Here is a 22,724-nt window from a genome sequence, read left to right as displayed (position 1 = left end):
TCTCGGGAGCTGAGAATCACCCTTTCCAGAGTAGCCACCTGACTGTGAGCGTAAAATATTTGTACGCAACAGTGTAAATAGACTTCTCTGCTCCTCTGACTGGCAGAGCCTGCCCCTCCCTTGAAGCAATTAAAAGAATTCCAGGTGGGTGGTTCTCCCCTTCCTGGTCCTATTTAAACACACAAATGTCGTTTCAGAGATTTCTTCCCCCCCCCCTCTTGAAAACGCTGAGTGGCACAAGAATGGGACCAGGTTTCTCCAATCCTCATTTAAATATTGGCTGCGCCCTTTCGAGATCATTTTTCTTGGTGACATGTTAAACAATCTCAGGTCAGCCAGAGTCCTTAAAGGTCACCGTGGGTGTCAGGAATGCAGCCCTAACCAATGTACAAGATAGGCACACGGAGGCGCCCTTCAGCGACTCTGGCCCAGAGCCCTATCTTGCTATGAAAGAAAAGGGTATTCTGTTTATTTGTTGTTTGTTGGATTTGCGTTTCTACCTCTACCCCCTCAGCTTTCTCCATGCACTGCCATCGTCCGCTGCTGTTACCCACTTCGAGGTTGGTGGGGGTGGGGGCGGGTACTGTGTAGTTGGCGCCCAGAGATGCCATTGAAAGTGTAGAGAAGTCTTCACACTGCTCTTTGTGGAGTGGTGGCCTCCCTTCCCGTGGGCAAACCCCGGGGCTGGAGCCCTCCCGGCTGCCCAGTGGCTTTTGTGTGTGTGCAGCTTTCAGCTCCTGTCCATCAGTTTGAATGGGCCCATTCAAGGGCATTCATGCGCCTCGGAGACCCCGGCCGCCTGGACACAATCAGCTGAGAAGGGCGCTGTGGGCCCTGCACATGAGAATGCGCCTGCTCGGCCTGCCTCCAGAAGCCCTGATTGTTCGGCGGAGGCCGGGGCCCAGGAGTGAGCCCAGAGGGGTGACGCTGGACCGCCATTTGGGGCTCATTCACTCTGCGCACTTGGGGGCTCAGGGAGGGCGGGGTGGGAATACCTTGCAGCAAAGGAGGAATGTACAAGCTTGGACCTGCTTGAGCTTATCTTTGGCTCTGACCTTCAGCTTTTATCTTTGTGTATCACCCATCTGATCCCCTGCTTAAGAACGGAGACCTTGCCTTTTTTTTTTTTTTTTTTAATCATCTTCGTAGTAGTCTTCTGTACCGAGGCAGCCACCAAGTGCTTGTTGAATGAGTGAACTAGGCTGGTGCCCCTTCCAATTAGGCCTAGGGTACATGGATGGAAAGGTACTTTACTGTTCTTTGATGAGACTACAGTGTCCTCTGTTCCTGGGGTATGGACAACCTTCTGAAAGAACTCGATCGTCTCCTATTTGGAGGGAGAGTAGAATTGAGACGCTGAAGGGACAAAAGGACATTTTCAAGGTCACAAGTGGCCATGGAGAAGGGTCTCGTGGCAGCCAGGGACCTGCCTTCAGAATCTGGAAGCTCAGCCATAGGCTGGTTTGCAGGAAGGGGCAGTACCTTGGGCCGACTTGGAACCCGTTGGTGGTAAATGTGGATTTGGGAGCATGGACTTAATTGACTCCTTGTGGCTTGTGCCATTTGGCAGCCAGAGCCCTGGAAACCTCTGGCTCTTAGCTCTGGCTTGTGTCCTCACTGTGGTTTGCTCACCCTAGGGCCATGCTGAGAACAGCGGGGCGGGGGTGGGGGGGGAATAGGAGGCACAGACCGAAATGCCAAGGGGCCCTTGTGTTCCCCAGCTTTGCAAAATTGTGTGTGGTGATCACGGCAGCAGGAGTGGTATTAGCAGAAGAAATAGTGTCTTCCATTCTTTGGGAACTTACTGGGTACGTGCTTTCTGTGTAATACTTCATTTGACTCAAGCTATTTTACACACACACACACACACACACACACACGTAAAATATATGCATTATAAGGGCTTTAAGCACTTTGAGGTAGGAAAGATTATTATTCCCATTTACAGATGGAATAGCTGAGGCTCAGAAGTATTAAGTGGCTTCCTCAGGCTAGTGGCAGAGCTTCAGAGGAGACAAGGGCTCAGGCTCATCGCAGCCAAGGTGAGGGCTGGTGCAGAGAACCACGTGATTGTCATAATTTCTACTTCAGTAGAAACTAAGTTTAAAGAACTAAGGAGAAAAGGAAACACACACCTTTATTGGGGCCATGCCATTCAAAAAATAGAAATCGTAAGAAGTCTTTCAGAGCGTCACGATTTAGCTGGGAAATGTTACAACATTTACAAACGCCGGCAGCCAGAGGCACAGCAGCATCTGTGCTGAGGACAGGAAGAGAAGAACTTTCCTACATGTCACATAACCTGGGAAGGTGGTCACAAATCCACTGGGACAAATGCATGGCCTTTCCTCCTGGGGAAGGAGTTGATTTGCCCCATAGCTAATGGAAGGATATGGGTCCACTTAACGTGATGCCTGTTTCAAAACACCTGGCCCCAACAGCTTCTCTTGTAAGGCGCCAGCACTATGTAAGGACTTACAGACGTCTGTCCTGTGCCGGCTCAGACCAGGGCGGGCCGTGGAACTGGCTGTCAAATGGGATAGCACCCTCATAGGCTTAGCCAGCACTTGATGCAGAAGTGTGTGCCTGGTACTCTTCTAGTGAGTGCATCAAAGGTTGATTATTTCACTGGATGTGGCCAATTTCCTACAGAGGGACTTCATATTCAGCTGCATAGGGCAGAGCTATGCATAGGGAGGGGACAAAAATTCAACTCCAGGCCACAAGGAGAGATTGTTTTGCAGCATGGGACTTGGTGTAGTTCTGTTTTCACTGTGGTCCCAGAATCCACTTCTCCTCTGCCTCGGGGACTGTGTGCTGCTTTTGACCAGAGCGTTCTTTTGCTATGCAGCTGTGCAACCACCCTGTGTCTGGTGGCCGCTGCAGCTTCGGTGGTCTGTCTTTAGAGATCTGCCTCCCTCTCACCTAGCAGGCTATTTCAATCTAGCGAAGGTTGGTCAGACTGCAAATGACAAGGCATGTTTTCTTCCATCCTTGTTTCTAATTCTGTAAGCATTGGAAAGGTCTTCAGAAAGTTACTCAACCACCACGAGCTCAATTTTTTCATCTGCAAAATGGGGATGACCGTAGAAACAGTTGGGTTTAGATGAGATGGTACATGTGAGACATGCATATAATGATCTAGTAAAGTAATGACCTAGTAATGACCCAAAGCCTGGGGGAAGCTGAAGGTTATCATAGTCATTGTGGCCCCACTGACTGATCACTTTCAATATACAAGGATTGCAATGCCCTTGGCTTCTCTGCCCTTTTATCCTCATAGTTTATGGAGGGTGGAGCCCAGAGAGGACAGTGACTTGTCCAGTCTGGATGGACAGGTCTAGAAATTGGGAAGTTTCGTTCTAAGCAGTGTTTAGCCTGGACTGAATCCTGGACCATGGGTTTGTTCTTTGTTTCTTCTCTCTCTCTCTCTCTCTCTCTCTCTCTCTCTGTGTGTGTGTGTGTGTGTGTGTGTGTGTGTGTGTGTGTCTGAAAGACATCACTGGGACAGTTGGCAACAGTTGAATAAAGTCTGTAGATGATAGTATTGTATCAATGCTAACTTCCTGATTAGGCAAATAAACTGGTAATGCAAGAGAATGTCTTTTTTAGACAATGTACACTGAAGTGTTTAGAGGGGTATCTTGTGTGCAACGTAGTCTCAAATGTTTCAGAGAAAAAAACTGTATGGAGAGAGGACAGACTAAATATACACATTTGGGGTCTTTAGTAGGTGGCGTCCATTGCACTCATGTAACTTTTCAGTAGGTTTGAAACTATTTCAAAATAAAAAGTAAAAACAAAAACAAAAAACAACCCTCATCTGGTTAGGGCCCATGTGAAATAATAGCCCTTGGGTGTTAGAGTTATTGTAGAGCAGACCTGTGATCAAGGTGGTGTTTCTAGCAACTCCTGCCCTTGTGTGGTAGTGGGGGGTTTGTGTGAAAGGGTGCAGGTGGCCCTCAGGAGTTCAGTGAGACAGACTATCAAGTGAAGAAAGAAGAGGGTGGATAAACTAAGAATGGCCCGTGAACATGGTACCCTTCCACCAGCAAAGGAGGCATTACTCGGAAATGATGTGTGCAGGGAATAGGAGAAACTGAGTCTGGCAGGAGAATTAGCTCTGATTTGGGCCTTAGCAAGTGAATTGGGTTCAGATGACAGGGCAGTAGATGGGAGGGTCAGAAGCTCTAGGAGGGGGACTGGGACCATGTGGTGCTTTAAGACCAAACTTGAGGAGTGGGGTGTTGGAGGTGGGCTGCCAGGTGCCCTGGAACCCAGAGCTTGTGTGATCTACACAACTAGCCTCTACCTGTGTGCCACATCACAGTAGACACCTTGGGCATGGGTTGTTACAGAACCAGGAGGAAACCCCTGGCATGAGGTGTGGCACTGAATCCTCCTCGGGTCCTTGGGAGGTGGCAGCAGGGAGCTACTGCAGGCAGCGGAGTCTCCGTTGCCAGGGCCTTTGGTGTGCAGGTACCCTAGTTCAAGTTTAATCGCTCCACAATGCTGCTTTATCTGAAAGTAGCACATGAATGGTTCCTGTTGTAAAAGATTTAAACCGGACAGAAGGAACACACCCACGGCCTCCTCCAACCCGACCGCCCTCCCCCTTCCCAGTCCCGTCCCAGAGGTAACAGGTGTAGACAGCTCCTGCAGTCAGTCCTTCTTCAGAGTATCTGTGGAATCGTGTTTGCCGAATGGCTGGGACTGTGGGCTCTGGAGCCAGACTTCCCGCATTCTCGAACCACCTACAAACTAGCTGCAAACTTTGTAACTTTGGGCACGTTACCTACCCTCTTCGAAGCCTGCGTTCCCTCATCTGTAAAATGAGATTCTTCGTACAGACCTAACAGGGTTGTTGTGGACACTAAGTGAGTTGGCACCTGAAAAGTATTTAGAACAGGGCCTGGCATATAGTAACTGTCTCAAGAAATGTTAGCCGTCCTTATCTACCGATCTATAAGGGCCAATTTTTTTTTTGGTTAAAAAACAAAAAGTCCTAATGTGAATATTTTTATCAGTAGGGTTCTTAGTTGCAAACAGTAGCTCTCGGCTGGCCGATAGTGACGGAAATTTCTTTAAAAGACATCAGGGTGGTCCCCAGTCTTGCTGTGGGCCCAGACTGTGGACACCAGGCAGCAGCCCGGACCACGGCCACCATTATGCCCCAAAACCAGGCTGATAGCATCGCTGCAGTTAATGTTACTGGTGGCATTTGCAGGCCCCAGAGTGAGAGGTGGACCTGGCCCCCACCAGGACTTGAAGAAGGCAAGGATTCCTAGATAGGAGGGAGTTCAGATGCCAGGGGCCCAGCATCTCCCGGAATAGCATGTTATTCACCCGAGCTGTCAGTGTTCACAGACACACACTGACTCAGCCTTTTTCGTGGTTGCATAGTATTCCCAAGACGGACATTGATGTGCCTGAGCCTTCACCTAGCGATGAACCTGTAGGTTGTTGATGCTTTTCGCCCTGTTGCAACATACCCCACTGAGCACACTTGTACACGTATCTTTACGGCAAGGTGGCTTTTCTGTTGGATAGATTCTTAGACCTGGAAAAGTATAAGTGTATTCATTATTGTTCAAGTTAATATTTCTTGTATTCTGTGGACATCGAAGGACATTCTGAATATGAGTAAACCGCGTTTTAAGCAGTTTTTTTTAAAAATTGTGGTAAAATATACGTAGCCTAAAATGTACTATCTTAACCGTTCTTAAGCGAATGGTTAAGTACTTTCACACTGTTGTGCATCCATCACCACCATCCGTCTCCAGGACTTTCTTCATCTTCCCCCACTGAAATTCGGTCCCCACTGAACAGCTCCCAGTTCCCTCTCCCCATGGCAGCTCCCTTTCTACTTTGTGTCTTTGTGGCTTTGACTGTTATGCGGTTGTTAGAGCTTTATCACAAAAGTCATCTGTACGGGAGTGATTGTGGGAGGGCTGTGGGATGATTTCGATTGGGAACTTGGGCATTTTTGGAGAGGGGTGGGAGTGAGGCCTGGAGATCCCTCTGTTGGTAACAGCTCAGAACTTTTAAGCACTTGCAGCGTGCCCAGCATCCTGGCCTGCTCTGATGCTTCCTCCTGCAGCTGTACCTCAATGTCGCTGAGGGAGCTTTAACAATGCGGGGGGCCTGGGCTAGGCCCAGCAGTGGACCCCACACGTCAGCACTTTACAAGGCTCCAGGTGGTTCCATTGTACAGGCGAGGTCAAGAACCCCTGCTCGAGAGGATAGCTGCACTGAGTCACTACCCCCATCTGGGGTAGGGATTAGGATTATTCCTAATCTGGGGTGCCTGGGTGGCTCAGTCGGTTAAGCATTTGACCTCGGCTCAGGGTCATGATCTCACGGTTCACGAGTTCGAGCCCTGCATCAGGCTCTCTGTTGTCAGCACAGAGCCCTTGCAGATCCTCTGTCTCCCTCTCTCTCTGCCCCGCCCCCACACTCTCAAAAATAAACATTAAAAAAAAAAAATCCCAAATAGTGAAGTCTCTCCCATTAAAAAAAAAAAAAAAAAAAAAAAAAAAAAAAAAAAAGATTATTCCTAATGTACAGGTAGGAAACCAGGTCTGAGAAAGTGTTACACAGCCAGTGAAGGCAGACCCGCCTCCTGGCTCAGACCCCTAACTGCAGTGATTTTTACTGCTGTCCACCCATAGATGGAGAGGGGAAGAAAACCCTCTGCCCTCATAATGGAGGAGACTCCTGCCTCTTCCTCTTCCTCAGCCTCATCCACCTGCTTTCAGATTGCCCAAATGCCACATCTCTGGTCTCCCTGCTTGGGGTTCGCTCTGCCTAGAATGTTGTTACCCTCACTCCTCAGATAGTTTTGCTCACCTGCCCCAACTCTAAATTAGGCCTCCTGTTCTTTTTCTTGCAGAATGCTAGAAACAGTAAGTGATGATGTATTTATCTGCCTTGATTCCCCAGCTGCTGGCATACAGTAAGTTAGAGATGCATGGATGGGAAGAAAGCAGTAAGGACCAGGAGCACATGCACAGGTGGAAAGTCAAGAGAACTCCCTGCTCACTCAATCATGGCGCCTAAGAACACACATGAGAGTCGCCTGCTTTTCAGGGGCAGGTGAGGGGCTTGGACCAGCTGGCTATGACTTGCTCAGAGTTAGGGTTACCTTCTGAAACTAGGGACGACAGACAGCTCTCAGGTGCCTCACACGTCAGGGTCACAGGGGAGCCTGACACCTAGGGCTGCTGGGCCCAGCCCCAGACTTGGACTGAACTGGTGTGGGCATGGGTCTTTGGTGGGAGGCGAGGGTATGGCTGAGTGACGTGGGCTGGAAGGTCGGGGGAATGGGGGGAGAGGTGTGATGCCCCAGCAGGAGCTGGGTGGGGAATATGGTGCAGGAGGCTGGGTTGAAGCTGTCCCAGCTTGTATAAGCAGGCACCCTCAGCCAGACCAGAGGGCCCTGGAAGGTTATCAGGTGATTTCAGAGTCTGTGCTATGGCTCAGTGCTATGGGGGTTTCTCAAATGTTGGGCTTGACTCTTTTTTTTTTTTTTTTTAATTCTCTTTTCACCACATAAAAATGTGCAACCGAAATAAAATCTGTCTGATTAAATACCCCACATTTCAACATACTGGAGCCCAACCGATGCACTAACTAGAACTGCCAGGGTGGCTCACATTGGGGCAAATAAGTCCCCTGCCTTTTTGTCTGTGTTGGAATTCTTAGAAGTGAGGTATTAGTTAGGAAGCTTGTAGGTAGCCCCAGGTTTGTTAAATATTCAAGCATGCATAGAACGCTCACGTGCTATTGTGCAGATACTCACCTGTGCTCTTGGTGGGCCCGGCTTGGGGTGTCTTCATAGCTCAGTGGCCAGTTTAATAATGTATGATGTGTCACTTTGTGGAAGTGTCTCACGATGGTTGGTTACAGGCTTATTGTTGGGTTTGGGTGCATCGTTTGATTTCTACATTTGTGATTAGGACACAAGCAGTTGTTTTGTATTGTGGGAGACCAGTATTGCCTAGTGGTTAGGGTGTGGAGTCTGGTCTTGATTCCCACCTCTGCTGCCCACTACCTGTGTGGCCTTGGGTAAGTCACCTGGCCTCTCTGTGCCTCCTTTTCTTCATCTATTAAACGAGGATAATAATAGTATTATGAGCTTACGTAAGTACAGGTCAAGTGCTTAGAATAGTGTCTAGCAACTAATCATTATTGTCTAAGAATTTTCCATTGTTTCCAGTTTTGCTATCATTTTTAGTAATTATACTTTGAAAGAAAATAAGTCTACCACTATTTCAAGCCTTGGGTCAATTGAACTCCTGTGTTCTCAACCAGAGTAGTATTGCCTCCAAGGGGACAAAAAAAATCTAGCTATGACAGTGGTGCGCAGCCCTCCGAAGGGTCACTATAACATAAAGAGATACACAGTATATCTATGGTGTTAAGATTTCGTGGAGGAAGGAGAGCACAATTAGGAAAAAATGTCTACCACGGCTCCTTAAGGGGGGGTGATAATGAAAGAAAGGTTGAGAAACTCTGATTTACCTTAAAGACTATCCTAAGATCAAAAGGCAGCCTCCTGAAAGCCTGTTAGCATTAGCTACTACTTATCTGTGGAAATCGAGATTTTTCCCCCGTTCTCTGCAATTAAAAACAAAATTCAGAAAGAAATTACCAGTGTGGCTCAACCGCAACCTTGAATTTCAGGCTGCAGCAAAACACCTTTGTTCTTCTCCTTGACTTCTCTGATGTTTATGGTGAGGATTTGCATACTCATAACAAAAGTGCCACCCCCGTGTGAGGGTTCCACCAGCCTCCTGGTTGTGCAGGGTGGACACCGTGGTGACTCTGGTCAGGTTAGGTGGCAGGTAAGGCCTGTCTGTGGCCTGGGAGGTGAGGCAGCTGCTTTCCTGAGCCCCGGGCAAGGTAGCAGACACGGAGAGGGGCGTGCAGGGGTCCTGGAGTGTTGTGAGCTGTCTGCGGCACTCCTTAGAAAGGTTCAGGGCCCACGTGCAGTGTGACAAAAGACAAAGACCCTCTTTATTGCCACAAAGGTGGGTGGGGGGCTGAAGCCCCCAGATGGGGTACAGGCTTGAAAACCAAATCAAGTTGACCAACAACCTTAGGTTACAGTCACGTGGCATCTCCATTACTCCTGAATTTCCCGTTTGGGGTTTTATTAGCTTGTAGTCAAAGGCGACATTGTGAAGAAACCCAGATTAGAATTCAGCTTATAAAACAGCTGAGAGAGGGAGGAGGGTGGGATGGAAGAGCCAGGAACTGCGCAGCAAGTCGTCGAGAGGTTACTCAACAAAATCAGAACCCAAACGACCACTGTCTGTGTTCCTCGCGAGTAGGGAAGGAGCTCCGAGCAGGAACCCAGGGAGAGGCACAGGTAGCTCCTCATTTCTGTCCTCAGGCCTGGAGGGTCCTCCGATCTGGGAAGAATTTCCCACGGCCGGTGACTGGGTTGGGGCCTGGACAGCCTCCCACAAATATACTAATGAACAACACACCCTGGCCATGACTTTGCCAATTGGAAACAGCTTTGGGGCTCCGACATGAATGTGGAGCCTAATGCAGACCTGACGGGGGTTTCACCAGCTTATGGGAAAATAATGAATATCAGATAAGCAGTGTTCCCAATAAGTGAGCACTTTGGGGTAGCTTACCTGAGATGAGGAGGTGAAATGAACCTCTTCTTCCCAGCCCTGTAAGGAAAACAGGTTTGTTTTGGGGAGGGGCGGGTGCAGAAGAGGGGTGGTTCTATTTTACCAAATCAGAAGGTGAAGACAGCAGACTTGAGAGTTTGCGGTTTTCCCAGACTGAGGCTCCATCCAGCCTTCCTGCCTCTGGTGCCAGTGCCCGGTGCTGCCTGTCCCTGCCACCCGTGCTGAGTGGCTGTTCCTCCTGGTTCAAGTTAGAGTCGTAGGTTCCCAAGGACGAAATTGTAATCCGATCCCCACCCCAACTCACTATGGTGACCTCAGTATGTGTCTTAGCCATTTTGTACTTCAGATTCTCTGTCTACAAAATGGCAACCTGCTGATCTTTTTTTTTTTTAATGTGGAAGAGACAATAAAATGAAATCCCAGTTCTAACAGCCAGAAACTGTGAGCCATTTAAAATTTTGTCTGTCTTATGTTTATGAGAAAGGATAAAATAGCAGATACCTAAACCAACACCAGGGACTCCTTTAAAAGCTCAAATTCTAGGGCAGAGGTTCTTAATTCTGGCTGCACGTTAGCGTCAACTGGGGAGATTGTGAGAAACACTAGTCCCTGAGCCCCACCCCAGACCAATTAAATTATAATCTCTGGGAAGGGAAGTCTAAGCATCTCTGTGTTTTGAAAGGCTCTCTCTGGGTCAGTCTAATGGGCAGCCCTGGTTGGGAACCATTGTTTGGAGTATGCCAGTGGATGTAAAGCTTTCAGGCTTTATTTCCAGAAACACTGGGCAAGATCATTTTTCCCTTTATCTCTTTATGTAATTAATGGCTTAAAAAATACATCCTATGTATTTATTTAATTGAGATAAAATTTATCTCTAAAATTCACCCTCTTATGAAAGTGAACAAGTTGGTGGTTTTATTATACTCACAGAATTGTATAATCATCAACACTACCTTGCTCTAGAACATTTTCATCACCCCAAAAAGAAACTCTTATCTGTTAACATTCCCTCCCTCTTATCTTCTTCCTCCAACCCTGGCAAGCACTAATCTATATTTTGTCTCTCTGGAGTTGCCAGTTCTGAACATTTCATATAAATGGTGTCATAGAGGGGCGCCTGGGTGGCTCAGTCAGTTAAGTGTCCAACTTCAGCTCAGGTCATGATCTCACAGTTCGTGGGTTCAAGCCCTGCCTCGGGCTCTGTGCTGGCAGTTTGGAGCCTGGAACCTGCTTCAGATTCTGTGTCTCCCTCTCTCTCTCTGTCCCTCCCCAGCTTGTGTTCTCTCTCTCTCTCTCTCTCTCTCTCTCTCTCTCTTTCTCAAAAATAAACATTATAAAAAAATTTTTTTAATAATAAAATAAATGGAGTCACAGAACGTGTATCCTTTTGTGAGTGGCTTCTTTAACGTAACATAATTTTTTCAAGGTTTATTCATATTATAGGATGAATCAGTACGCATTCCTTTTTTATGGCCCAATAGTATTCTGTTGCATGGATATACCACGTTTTGTTTATCCACTCATCTTTTTTAAAAAACTTTTTTAATGTTTATTTTTGATAAAGAGAGAGACAGTGTGAATGGGGGAGAGGCAAAGAGAGAGGGAGACACAGAATCCGAAGCAGGCTCCGGGCTCTGAGCTCTCAGCACAGAGCCCGACAGGGCTTGAACTCTAGAACTGTGAGATCATGACCTGAGCCAAAGTTGAACACTTATCTGCTTCACAGACTGAGCCACCCAGGTGCCTCCATCCAATCATCTGTTGATATATGTTTGTGGTATTCCCACTTTTTGACTATTATGAACAGTGTTGTTATGAACATTGTGTACAAGTTTTTGTGTGAAAATACACATGCATTTTCAATTCTTTTGGGTATATAGCTAGGAGTGGAAGTGCTGGGTCATACAGGAACTCTATGTTTAAACATTTGAGGAATTGCCAGCCTTTTTTCGATGTAGCTCACCAATTTACACTGCCTCTAGTAGCATGTAAAGAGTAGTTTACTGTCACTATTTTTCTCTCAGGTCTAGAGCTGAAGGCAGTTGATAAAGTGTGTATTGAAAGTCTTTGTTGGGGCGCCTGGGTGGTTCAGTTGGTTAAGTGTCCGACTTCAGCTCAGGTCATGATCTCGCGGTCCGTGGGTTCGAGCCTCGCGTCGGGCTCTGTGCTGACAGCTCAGAGCCTGGAGCCTGTTTCAGATTCTGTGTCTCCCTCTTTCTCTGACCCTCCCCTGTTCATGCTCTCTCTCTGTCTGTCTCAAAAATAAATAAATGTTAAAAAAAAATTAAAGAAAAAGAAAGTCTTTGTTTTCCCACAACAGAGGTACTACACCTCTGTTGGACCTATTGTCAACTAAACACTGAGTATTTTTTAAGTCTTGAAATGATAGATTTGCGTGCAGGTATATTGTATGCACCTGCACTCTGGGGGAATTGATATTTTAATTTTAATTTAATTTAATTTAATTTAATTTAATTTAATTTAATTTAATTTAATTTAATTTTAGAGAGAGAGCATGTACAAGTGGGAGAGAGGGGCAGAGGGAGAGAGACAGAGAGAAAGAGAGAGAATTCCTAGCAGGCTCAGCGTGGAGACTTATGTGGGGCTTGATCCCACGACCTTGGGATCATGACCTGAGCCAAAATCAGGAATCAGATGCTCAACCAACTGAGCCACCCAGGTGCCCCAGGATTGATATATTGATAGAAGCCTTTGGGGGCAGCAGGCAGGAGTGCTTCTCAGCTCATGTCCTTTATTCTAGTTTGTTCATATAAAGATTTCCAGGTGGTTTCTCCACTCTTGTACATTTTTAAAATAGTGGACATTATGTAAAAATTAAATTACCACTGCAGTTGGACCCTGGGGATTGATAAGTCACTGATAAGGACTGTCATCCACTTGGATGCTTTTTTTTAGAGCCCTGTTACTAAGAACTGACCAGCATTTCTTTCCTTGGCTTGACTCCCATCTGTAATTCACAGCTGACCTTTTATTATTGAGAAAGAAAGATAGTTCCAAATGAAGGTATAGCCATTTAGGAACATTAACTCTCACCTGTCGGGCTCCTGCATCCTGCCTGGAGGGGCTTGGGGCAGCGGCCATGGTGGAAGGTGAGGGCGTGTGTCCCTAGGACTGGCCCTGTGACTTGTCCGTTGGGATTCCATCCACCTTGTTGGGAAGTTAGTGGCTGTTCTTCTACTGACACAACATTGATCTTGCCTTGTTGGCGGCCCTTTTATCCCTGAGACCGTTTGTGTTGGATTTTGACCAGACAGGCTCTGCAGTCCTCCTGGGCCCTGTGGACTGTGACCACAGAATGTGTCAATGGGTTAGTGGTTTTGTGCCACGTTCAGATTCTGATAGAAGATGGTTAAGGTCATAATGCAAAAGCTGTATGAATATCTTGGTTCTGCTTGCATATTAGGGACAAAACAACAATCCTTCTTACTGATTAACCTGTCTGTTGATTAACTGCCACGTCCTGGGCTTCAGGATAGGTACTCTTCATAAGTTACTGTTTCATTTAATTTTCTGAAAAAGTCAATTCCAGAGCCTGTGATCCCTCAGCTAGCATGCGGCCCATACTGAATCGAGAGCGGGGTTTGTGCTAAACCAGACTAGCAAAATCTTGGCGAACTGAGGCCCTTTGATCTCAATAGACTTGTTTTAAAGGATTTTTTATGGGTTGAGAACTGTTCTTGGTGATAGAAATCCAGAGATAATGCCTCCCTTCAAAGAGCTTATAGTTGAGTAAGGGGGCCATCATTTATCTCATGCAACATAAAATTGTTGCATGTATTATAATTGTAGTAGGAGAAAATGAACCCGGGACACAAACTGATATCAGCTATTTGGTTCCAGCAGAAAAGGAAACACAGTCTTTTAAGTATTTGTTGTCAACACCGTGTACATTAAATCCAGTCTCCTAAATGTGAACAGTGACTCCACTCCCTGGTCAGAGATGCCATTTGGGGTGACGCTGGGAAGGAGCTGCATGATACGCTATCACCAAAAAATGTTTTAGCTACGTTTGTTTCTTCTACCAAGGTTTTCTCAGATATTTAAGAAGCATCCTCACTGATGCAGAAACAAATAGGGATTTCAACTGATTATTTTTTTTTTCAACGTTTATTTATTTTTGGGACAGAGAGAGACAGAGCATGAACGGGCGAGGGGCAGAGAGAGAGGGAGACACAGAATCGGAAACAGGCTCCAGGCTCCGAGCCATCAGCCCAGAGCCCGACGCGGGGCTCGAACTCACGTACCGCGAGATCGTGACCTGGCTGAAGTTGGACGCTTAACCGACTGTGCCACCCAGGCGCCCCTCAACTGATTATTTTAAAAGTAAATCTCGTCCTCTTTTATAATTGGTATGGGAAGAAACATTTCAGGATTGTTTATTCCTTGCTTCTCTAAATCTCATAAGCAGAGTTGATGCCCTGTTGTCTCCAACTGATTCAGGTCCAGGTTAGCACCTGCCTGCCTGACATGTGCACCTTGGTGATGGGAGGCCAGGAGTGGTCTGACTCCTTCTTGTCTCCTTTGTGCTGTTTTCTTCCTTGTTCCCAGCCACCGAGCTCTTCCCACTTTGAACCTTCCCTTGTGCTTCCCGTTCCCCACACTCTTCATCTGGGTAACCCCCTATCAGCTTCTGGGTCGCTTTCTTGGGAGGACTTCCCTGGTCCCATAACTTTAAAAAAGCTGTCACCTTTTTCTTTCTCACAGCTTCCTGCCCATTCTCCTTGTCTCAAACATAGGTGCACCTGCCAGGTATTTTGAATACCCACAGCTGTCAGGTATCTGTCTCTCCAGGAGCAAAACCCATGTTTAGTCTTTACCCTCATTTACAGAACATCCATCATGGCTTCTAGGCCATGGTTGGCCTAAGTGGGCCATGTACCTAGCACATGGTTGGTACTAAGTGGGTAGATATCTGGGAGAATGGATGGACTGGTGAATAGATTGGCAGGTGGCTGGGTTCCTTCCCGGAACAGATACTTGAGTGCAGTGACATGGCAGGCACTTTCAAGGTACTGGGCATGTAGCAGTGAATAAAATGTCAGTTCTCAAGTTGCTTACCTTCTGGTTGGGGAGAGAGACAATGAACAAATACACAATGCGTCAGGTGGCGATAAAGAAAAGAAAGCAGAGTAAGGCACGTAGAGGCTAAAGGTCAGGATGCTGTTGCACATGGGTGTTAGGAAAGGTCTTGCAGAGGTGATGTTTGGGCAGAGACCTGAAGGAAGTGAGGGAGTGAGCCAGATCTAATTCATCACAGAAAAGCTAAATTCTTACCATTCCTTGTTTTCAGAGTGATTTCTAGGTATGTGTTTATCTTGTCACACAAGCAGTTTTAGTTTTTGCCACAAGTCTGGAGCTGAATACTCGAAGTCCAGTGCAGGGGGAGCCTCTGGAATGGTAGCAGCTACCTTTTTTGGTGGAAGAAGCAGTTCCAGAAAGGAAAAAAAAGTTGTTTATGGACTACATTTAAAATTTTCATTTACATTTTTTATTTTTGACAGAGAGAAGGAACACGAGCAGGAGGAGGGGGGAAGGGCGGGGCTTGATCCCATGACCCTGGGATCATGACCTGAGCTGAAATGAAGAGTTGGATGCTCAACTGACTAAGCCACCCAGGTGCCCTTGGTCCCCAATTTTTTACCTTTAGTTTGTTTTTTATTATCTTGAGGAAGTGATAGGTCATGAAATTTTGATTTTATTTTTTCTTTTTCCCCTTGGGAGTCAATATGAAATTTATAAGAGCAAGGTTAGTTTTCAAAATATTCTGGGCTTCGCAGGTCCAGAAGCATTTGTATGTCATTGATTTCTTTTTCCTCCATATCTTTGATAGAATTTTACAGTAGTCACCAAATAATAGGGTCAGATATTTCTCTTAATCTAAAAAGTGCCACATTAAAACAGGTGCCTAGTTAGGAGAGTTTTCTCCAGTGGGGACAGATGAATGTACGCATCTAGTGAGAAAGCCGACGGGCCATGCAGGGAGGGCCTAGGTGGTGAATAAGGCCATAGATCCCTAGGCAGCATCCCAAGGAGGAAGGTGGTTGGGACTCACATGGAAACCCAAGTGACATCTTCACCTTCCTTTGCTCAAGCCTGTGGACACGGTTACACATGAGGTCACTGGCACTTGTCCTGTTTGGGTACATGAATGAGACAGGAAGACTCAGCTGGATGTTCTGTGGCCCCTTCCATGTCCCATCGTTTGGGGATGGGGCTGCGGTGCCAGGAGTTGCTGGCCGGCCTGCTTCTTTTCCTGTGATCTGCCCATTGTCCGTGCTCCTGGGAGGATCTGCTTGGACCCTGAATATCTGAAGGGACTTATTGGGTCAGAAGAGGGAGTAGAGAACTATAGGGAGGATGCTCAGAGGCGTCAGACCTGCAGAACCATCAGGACAGTGATTCTCAAAGTATGGTCCATGGACCTCTGCTTCAGAATCATCCCGGGTGCTTATTGAAATGCGAGTTCCTGTGTCTTCCCAAGGTACAGCATTGACACTGACAAGCTATCTCTCAGGGCTGGCTTGGGGAGTGCACCCTGGTAATAGGGAGCAACACCTTTGCATGGAAGCCTACTGCTGCAAATACTGCATTTTCAAATTATAAGATGACTCCCCCCACTTCCCAAAATGTATCCTACATGCACATTCCCCAGGAGTCCAGTGGAGCAGACGGGGAAATCAGTTAGAATGTTAATGAACTAGGAGTGCCTGGGTGGCTTAGTCTGTTAAGCGCCCAACTCTTGATTTCAGCTCAGGTCATGATCCCAGGGTCGTGAGGTCAAGCCTCACATCAGGCTCTGTGCTGTCAGCACAGATTCTCTCTTGGGATTCTCTCTCCCTCTCTCTCTGCCCCTCCTCAGTTCATGCTGGCTTGCTCTCTCAAAAATAAACATTAAAAAAAAAGGATGTTAATATATTAGGAAACTGTCTACCTTCTTTGAAAGGAACTCCATTTGAGATATGGAGGTCTCTTGGTAAGAAAAGACAGGATTTGAGGGATGCCTGGGTGGCTCAGTCGGTTAAGCGTCTGACTCTTGATCTGTGCTCAGGTCATGATCTCAAGGTTCATGAGTTTGAGCCCCTTATCAAGCTCTGTGCTGATGGTGCGGAGCTGGCTTGGGATTCTCTCTCTCTCTCTCTCTCTCTCTCTCTCTCTCTCTCTCTCTCAAAATAAATAAATAAACAAAAAGGAAGGAAGGAAGAGAAAGAAAGAAAGAAAGAAAGAAAGAAAGAAAGAAAGAAAGAAAAGAAAGAAAAGAAAGAAAGAAAAGGAAAGAAAAGAAAAAGAAAAAGAAAGGAAAGACAGCATTTGAATCTCCATATACCTAAAATCCTAGAGAAGGGGAGGATCTGGGAGGGTCTGTCTTAGGCTGCGCCCATGGGGACAGGACATAATCTTCCCAGGTCAGTGCTGATTCACCAGTACTTGAGTCCCAGCCCTGTGTCAGGCCTCATGGGGGGCACTCTTCGTGATATGGCCATCACTCACTCCTTATGGTGACCTCAGCTCTGCCTCTCCTTGCCTCCCAGGCCCCCTGTCTTGCCTGGCTCTTTCCCACACATACTGAATGTCCCCATCTTCATTCCAGATTCTCCTGGGAACTGTGTACCCTGTTGGGGAGGTCTTGGGCCTGTCATGGCTGCAGTCCCTCACTGGCACCCTGAAGTTTCTACCGATGGCCGGGATCTCTAGCAGTGTGTCAGGGTCATTGCCAGGTAGACAAGACGGATAAGAAGTGCAAGGGCCAGGGAGGGAGAGAACAGGGTTGCATTGGTACAGTAGCCAAGACAATAAAGACTGGAAAGCCAGAGGGAAAACAACCACTGTTTATAGAATGTCTACCTGGGAAACCCAAGAGGATCAAGCAAAACCCACCATAAACAATGGGACATAGCCAAGACCGTCCAAGGCAGGAAGTTTTCAGTAAGCCACTGAAGGAAGCGTCAGATGACAGTGTGGAGGGTTGGGTGCATCCGGGTTGTTCCCGACCCTTTGTCCTTGTCTGGTGGGACATCTCCCTTCCATGGGAGATGACAAAGGAGCAGCAACTTGAGGTTCTGAACAATAACACGGCTCCTGGAGTTCTGCCATGTGCCAGACCCGGTTCTAAACATGGATTTCAAATAATTTAATCCTCACACTGGTCCTGGGAGGTAGGGATCCCTAGTGAGCACCGTCCTCATCTTCCCATTTTCAGGTAGGGAAAGTGAAATGTGGGGAAGCAAGGAAACTGTCGCAGGGGTCACACTGCTCAGGAGTGCTAGAGCCCAGGGGCCGCACCAGGCTTCACCCACATGGTGCTGCCTCTTGCTACACAGCGTGATGGGTCTATTCCTGGAGACAGCTTTGCTTTTTCACTTTGAGAACAACCCCCACGTAGTGGGGGTTTGGCAACACTGCTGAATAAGCTCGGACAGTGTTCAGGCTTCAAGGCAGACAACATGGTCCTGAGAGCTCAGGGAATTTCGTTATCCAGGAATCCAAGTACTTTATTATTTACTGAGAGCCATTAAAACATAAACAATTCCTTCACTAATTAATTTGGGAATTGATTTCCCTGCCTGGAACCACCAAGATAGAGCATCTCAGCAGTTACCTATGTCTGTTCCGTGAGCTGGCAGGAGCATGCGTGGTGTGGCCACTAAAGTCTGTGACTTTAGGAAAGAGACTAAGCCCCTCTGAGCATCACAATCTTCATTCATGTAAAAAGAAAAGGCTGGGGGGGGGGCACCTGGGTGGTTTAGTCGGTTGAGCGTCCAACTCTTGATTTTGGCTCAGGTCATGATCCCAGGGTCGTGGGTTTGAGCTCCATGTTGGGCTCTGCACTGAGCATGGAGCCTGCTTAAGATTCTCTCTCTCTCTCTCTCTCTCTCTCTCTCTCTCTCTCTCTCTCTCTACCTCTGCCCCTCTCTTCCACTCTTGCTCTTTCTCTCTCTCTCTCTCTAAAATAAATTTTTTCAGGGGCATCTGGGTGGCTCAGTTGGTTAAGTGCCCGACTTTGGCTCAGGTCATGATCTCGTCATTCATGGGTTCAAGCCCTGCATCAGGGTCTGTGCTGATGGCTCAGGGCCTGGAGCCTGCTTTGGATTCTTTGTCTCCCTCCCTCCCTCTCTCTCTCTCTGCCTTCCCCTGCTCTTGCTCTGTCTGTCTGTCTCTCTTAAAAATAAATCAACATTAGAAAAAATTTTTTTAATTTTTTTTTAAGGAAAAGGCAGGGCACCTGTGTGGCCCAGTTGAATATCCAACTCTTGATTTAGGTTCAGGTCATGATCTCACGGTTGTGAGATTGAGCCCCACATTAGGCTCCACACTGAACATGGAGCCTGCTTGGAGTTCTCTCTCCCTCTCTCTCTCTGCCCCCCTTCCCCACTTGCAGTCTCTCTCTCTCTCTGTCTCCAAAAAAAAAAAAAAAAAAGCACCTAGGTTGATATTACTGAACTCAACAGGTCATTATGGGGATTAAATGAGCTGGTGCATGGAAGAGTCTAGAACAGTGCTGGCACATAGTAGGGTCTCTGTGTAGGTAAGTCTCTCCTCTGTTCTACCCAGGAAGTCATGAGGCTGTGAAGGGTTTCACAAACCATGATGAATGAGAAGACCTGCTCCTTGTCCTCCATTAGCTTATAATGTCAGTAAGAAGAGCTATCTGAAACCACAAACATTTAAATCATAATTCCAGGCGTGGGAAGAGAGACCTCACATAGCAGTGCCTGGGCAGTTGCACGATGCAGCGTTCAGAGCAGGCAGGACCCGTGGCCACTGTCCCAGTCTCCTTTCGGATATGGCCTGGGGCTGGAACTTTTTATAGAATTAAAGAACGTCATGTAAAAGGCCATATTTCCAGCACCTCTTGAAACAAGAGAGGTATAGAGGGTCTCAGAAGTGTCGCAGTGCAAGGCTCACACTCCTGCAGGGTAACAGCAGCACCCCTCTGATGGGCTGTACCCACCCCTCCCTCAGAGCCGAGTTGTCTGGGCTAAAGCCTGGGCCGGGCTCAAACGCTGGCCCCACCACTTAGCAGTGGGCATGACCTGGTCTCTCTCTACATCTGGGTAGTGATGTGCCTCCTACTAAGTCTTGTGGGTGTTCAATGGTTAGTTCAGGTGAAAGGCCGGGTGCAGGGCCTGCCTCCCAGGACACACCCGATAATTATTATTGTGGCTGCTGTTACTGTGGGGACTACACTCTGCCTGGCCCTGGGAAGCATTCGCATGTTCGACCTGTGGTTCTGGGGAAGGAAGGCTCACGAAGCCTGGGGTCTTGACGGTTTTTTCCAAGAGCTGTGTGTTGAAGAACCGTACTTGGGCGAGGGAGGAGAGAAGATGGAGCAGGGGGACCCGCAAGAGTAAAGTTTGGAGCGGGAAAGTGTGCGGTACCCAGTTGCTGCAGGTGCGTGCGGTCTTCCTACTGTTGAGAGTTTTCTCATGTTTCCGTGCAGGTGCACGTCAGTATCTTCAGTCCTTGAGGAGGGACGTCCTCAGTCACAGGCTGGGTGTGCACGGTCCTCGGTACAGCAACACCGACCCGCTGAGCCGGCTCTGGTCGGGGCCATGGTGGGGTCCAGACAGAGTCATGGGAAGGTCAGAGGACCCTCCTGTGTCGGTTACAGGATCAGGCAGTAGACCAGCCTTTTGAAACTCCCCCGAGACTAGAACCAGACACAACCCGTCCCCCCAGCAGAAGAGGCTGTTTGAATGGAGGAGTCCTGGAAGTGGGTGGGGTAGGCGATGAGGTGAAAGGGAGGTGCGCAGGCTGAGTCTGGGGAGATGAGGTGACCCAAGGGAAGCCCAGAAGATGGAGGGGAGAACAAAGAGAAGGAAGGAGAAACCTCCAGTTGTCTTGTGTGCTGGGGGCAATGGAGGTCTTTTAGGGCTGGATGTGGGAACGGACTGTAGCCTTTTGGATCCTGAACGGCTGCAACAGGAGACTGCTTTGGGCTTCAAAATGCTGAACTTGGGAGCGGCCTTTGTCTACCTCAGTTTCAGGTTCCGAAATTGTCTAATGGTCTTCATCACGGACAATCAGACGTATCCCCACAAATCAAGAATATGCTGTGATTCTACTCTTTCTCCATCCAAATGACACCTCCAAAAATATCCCTCGTGAAATCCCATGCCCTGATGTTTTATTTGGAAGTTAGGATCACTGTATTTATGTGTCAGCCATAAATACTTGGATGAGAGTATGAATTCCTAAGGGTCTGCCACTTCCGGCTGGTAGTATTAGATCCTTTGGAAGTGTCCTGTGTCGTAATATGCCAACAGATTTAGAATTTTAAGCAGTCATGGAAACAAACAGGTGTTCAGTGCAGCTAAAAATAAGTACCCTGGGAAGTGAAATTGGGGCCATGCCAAGGAGTTAAGGTGAGCAGCACTGTGCTTTAGGAGGTGGTCAAGACTGTGGGGAGAAAGCCAAGAAAAGAAAACCCTGCCCCCTCTCAGCACTCAGGAGTGTTCACCTTTCTCAGAATCTCTTGTCTGTCGTATTGGCCATTTTCATCCTCTCAACTGGAATTTCTTGCGACCCCAACCCCACATGCAGCTTTCCTGCCTAGATTTCCCAGTGAGAGGCCCAACCCAGCAGGGGCAGCTCCTGTGTGGGGACGGTGAGTGGGTGGCCTCCTCTTGTCCTAGGCGAGTGCGTCCCGCCGAGAGTCTCCTGGGGTGATGAGCGGTGTGAGGGTGACTGGGAGCGCTTTGCCTCAGCAGCCCGAACCTGGAGAGGACTTGGAGCCCAGACATTCCAGACCATTTAATCCTTCCCCTCCCGGGAAGGGCCTCAGCCACATCCTTCATGCCCTGTTGCCCTTCCTGAGGAGTGAAGGGTGGTGGCTGTCAGGGTGTCAAGGATGGAGAGTGACAAGTGGGGTAAACACAGCTTGTTACTACCAGATTCAGTTACCGGCAGTGCTTGAGGCTCAATGGCCAGGGACTTGTCCACCCCTTGAGGACAGGGCATCTTAGACAACACCAGCAGGGTTCTGGGAAGAGGGGTTACAAATGTCATGGGATAGTCTCATGAAGCTGATGTAGCAGGCAGAACTAATTATGTTATCTCAGCCTTTCATTGCTGGTAACTCTGAATCCGGAACCTTGCTTTGACCCTGACAATAACCAAAGTTCTACAGAAGACCTGTCTTTACGCCAAAGGCGTGATGTGTGATTCTGTTTGTTCAAAAACAAGCAAAAGTATATATGGTGATAAAGGGTAGAACAGTGGCTACCTTGGGGGCAGAGGAATGCTGACTGGGAAAGGGACATGCGAAAAACCTCGTAAAACGGGTTCTAGAAGGTTCCGTCTCTTCATCTGGCGGTGGTTACATGGGTTTATACATATGAAAAAGTAAGTTGAGCTGTACCTTTAAGATGTGTGCACATTACTGTATGTATATCAATAAATAAAAAAATGAAGGAAAACGTGCATAAAAACGAGGTCTATTAAGAGAAACACCTTGGCAACATTTGGTAGCCTAGCTTTTTTTTTTTTTTTTTTTTTTTACCACCCTCGGAGTTTGCTGTTTCGTGGCCCCAGGTCCTAAAATCTGACTTGGTTCAGCCAAGAAATCTAAAACACCAGCCACCTATGGAGAAATAAAGTAACCACAAGTCTCTTCCAAGTTTGACAGTCAAGAGAGTAACTTGGAAAGTGCCAGCCCTGCATCCTGAATGAGTCTCTCCATCATTCCACAGTTTAACAAAGTTATTGGGGCATCACGGTCAAGCTGACCCAACTTTAACTTGCTGCTCTGCCACTCAGTCGCCCTGGGACCTTCTAGAAAACTGTCGCCCTCTCTAAGGCCCAGTTTCTTCATCTGTGAATTGAGTGTTCCTCAGGGGGGTAGCTGCAAAGTACTCAGCTCAGTGCTCAGTACTTCGCCAGTGATGGGTGAAGTTAATGCTGCCACCACCTGCAGTCAGCTGCTGCTGATTGTCACTGTGGCCCTCATCGCTGAATCATGCAGGCTTGGAGGGCCTTCCGGGACCCGCACTGCTCTCCAGGGAGATGCTTTGCATCTCTGCAGTCGCTCTCCCAAACGCTTCCCACATGACCCAA

General features: G+C 47.7%; 1 protein-coding gene and 1 long non-coding RNA gene across 5 annotated transcripts in view; one reads left to right on the top strand and one right to left on the bottom strand.

Annotated features, from left to right (window-relative positions):
- Positions 1 to 22,724, top strand: part of TCF7L1 (transcription factor 7 like 1) — a 158,749-nt gene that overhangs the window by 56,739 nt on the left and 79,286 nt on the right. The gene's annotated exons all lie outside the window — the stretch shown is intronic.
- LOC147582410 (uncharacterized) lies at positions 4,636 to 9,057 on the bottom strand. The gene is made up of 4 exons (XR_015249084.1): positions 8,654 to 9,057; positions 7,802 to 8,105; positions 5,347 to 5,560; positions 4,636 to 4,889 (listed from the first exon to the last, which is right to left on the bottom strand). It is a non-coding gene; the product is annotated as an uncharacterized LOC147582410 (long non-coding RNA).

Source organism: Puma concolor, chromosome A3 (assembly GCF_028749965.1).
Source record: "Puma concolor isolate L17-30 chromosome A3, mPumCon1.1.hap2, whole genome shotgun sequence".
Classification (NCBI taxonomy): Eukaryota; Metazoa; Chordata; class Mammalia; order Carnivora; family Felidae; genus Puma; species Puma concolor.
This window is presented reverse-complemented; position numbering and strand designations above follow the sequence as displayed.